The following is a 2,810-nucleotide window of genomic DNA, read 5'->3' on the forward strand; positions in this document are numbered from 1 at the left end:
GCAAGTGTCTTAGCCACTATGCTACCAGAGCTCCCAATAATAAATATTAGTTATTATTATTGGAAAGAAAGCCTGGTAATCTATTTTGAAAACAAGCCAGTAAAAATCCTTGTGGATCTCACACACACACACACAAAAAAAAAAACACTAACCACCATATTTTACACATTTACAAATTTACAAATGTAAAACATTTTGTGAAATGGCACATGTTGGCCTAGGAATCTGACAACTCTGAAGATCAAATCATGCAATCCTGACAATGTAAGAATGCATTATTTAGTCATTTATTTAAGAAAGCTAATTACACTATAGCTGCTTGGAATATGTACTGTCCATATAGAATATATAAATATACATAAGGTACGTTCTCCCCCCTTAATTTCACACACATAGGATGACAGATATCCTTTAGTTGAGTTTATTGTTTTATGTTTGTTTTATTGCTCAGAATCCATTCTCTCCTATTTTGTTAAAAGTTCTCACATTTTGCTTTCAGCGTACCCACCCCTCCACATTCTCAACCAAAAAGTTCAGGGATCAGATCCTGTGTTCATTTGGAAATGCAAAGTAGCCTATCTTTCTGAAACATGGTGATAGATTCAGAAATGGTTCCATCAACCAATGGGAATAAAGGAGACATTCTCTGGGCTTTCTAGGAAAAAGTGACTTTCTCTCCCAAATAAAGGCCCTGACTAAAGAAGCTCCTTTCCCACCCTGGGTGGCATAAGAGTATGAGTTCCACTGAGGGTGCTAATTTAGGAGAAATCATGGGACTTCAAGCAAATGTGACAAGGAACCTGTGGTGGCCAGAATAATTGCCCCACTAGAGACGTCTGCTTCCTAATTCCAAGATCCTGTGACTATGTTACTTGGCACAGGGGTTTACAGATGTGATAAAGCTAAGGGTTATAAATGAGTTTATCCTGGATTATGTGTGTGTGCCCAATGTAATAACAAGGTCTTTAGGAGAAGAAAAGAGGAGGTACAGAAGTCAAAGGCAGAGATGTGATGATAGAAGTAAAGGCCACAGAGATACCGTTACTGGAAGGAGTCAAAAGCCAAAGAAGAGGCCTCTGGAAACTGGAAAAGGCAGGGGACAGGTTCTCCCCTAGATCCTTCAGAAGGAATGCAATCTTGTCACCAGCTTGATTTTAGTTTTGTAAGACCTATTTTTTTACTTCCCCAGAAAAGTAAGATAAGAAAGTTATATTGATATAAACCACTAAATTTGTGGTAATCTGTTATAGCAGCAATAGAAAGGTAATCTAGAACCCAAGAATAAAGTCGAAACTGTGAAAACAGAGTAAAGAGAAAGAAATTGGGTCCTCGGTAACATTGTTTGGATTACTGGAATAAGCCACCATACTTGAAGTCAGCCTTGCCTTTGAATATCTCAGTTACAGGAATTGATTCATTCCTTTATTATTTAATCCAGGTTAAGTGGGATGACGACATGTTACAATATAAAGCATCCTAAATAAGCCAGATGAAACCAAAGATGATCTTTTCTAAGTGCTTTCTGCATGTCAGAGGTTGTCAGAAGTCTAACTCTGGGAGTGTGGTGTTATGACTATGAATGAAAGGCTTTGTTGTTATTAGGCAGCAAACTTTTCTCAATGTCCATGTATGTAAGAATTCTTGCTTTCAGGTGGCCTCCAATCTAGCTGAAGAGGTAAAGAAGATGGCCTACAATTTAATGCTTTCATACATGAAACAGGAAGAAAAAAAAAAAAAAAAAGCTACAGTAACCTAGAGAAAGTAAAGGATAACTTCTTGGAGGAACCACAAAACCAAACTCACTGCCATCGAGTCGGATCTGACTCATAGCGGCCCCTCCTTGGGTTTTCGAGGTGGTATCACTTCGGAAGGAGATTGCTCCACCAACCTTCAGAGGAGTGATTGGTGGGTTTGAACCACCAGCCTTCTGGTTAGCAGTCAAATGTCTTAAGCACTACATCACCAGAGCTCCTTCTTGGAGGAAAGAGGACTCCAATGGGACTGTCAATTTAGCAAGGAGTTTGAGGTGAGAATGAATACGTGAAGTCCTTGAGGCTGGGACTGAAATGGCATGAAGGGATGTGGAAATTTGAGGAGGGCCATATTGTTGTTGTGTTCTATCCAGTTGATTCCACCTGTTAATGACCCTATGGGAAAGAGTGGAACTTCTTCTAGGCTGTAATCTTCATTGGATATTTCCAATCACAGAGTGGCTGGTGGGTTCAAACCACAGACATCTGGGTAAGCAGCCTACTACATAACCATTTGTGCCACCAAGCTCCTTGAGTAGAGGAATACGACTCATGGCTGTCAAGATGATTACAACTCATAGCGACTCCTTGTGACAGAATAGAACTGACCCACGGAGTTTCCAAAGCTGTAAATCTTTTTGGAAGCACACTACCACATCTTTCTTCCATGGAGTAGCTGGTGGGCTTGAAATGCCAACCTTTCAGTTAATAGCCAAACACTTAACCATTGCACTACCAGGGCTCCTGTGTATGGACATAGCAGAAACTCCCCAATAATAAGAGAGCCCGAGAGTGCTTATAGGAACTCTGGTTGTGTCGTGGTTAAGGAATTTACTGCCAATCAAAAGGTCGATGGTTTGAATTCACCAGCACTCCACAGAAGAAAGATGAGGCAGTCTGATTCCATAGAGATTTATGGAAGCCTTGGAAACTCAATGGTGGGCACTATGAGTTGGAATTGACTCAATGGCAATGACTTTGGTTTGGTTTGAGAGTGCTTATACTCCAAAACTTCCCAAACTTTTTACCTTCAAATATTTTCTAAAGTGCAGATTTTAC

Source organism: Orycteropus afer, unplaced genomic scaffold (assembly GCF_000298275.1).
Source record: "Orycteropus afer afer isolate SDZICR_OR568_19922 unplaced genomic scaffold, OryAfe1.0 scaffold00029, whole genome shotgun sequence".
Lineage (NCBI taxonomy): Eukaryota > Metazoa > Chordata > Mammalia > Tubulidentata > Orycteropodidae > Orycteropus > Orycteropus afer.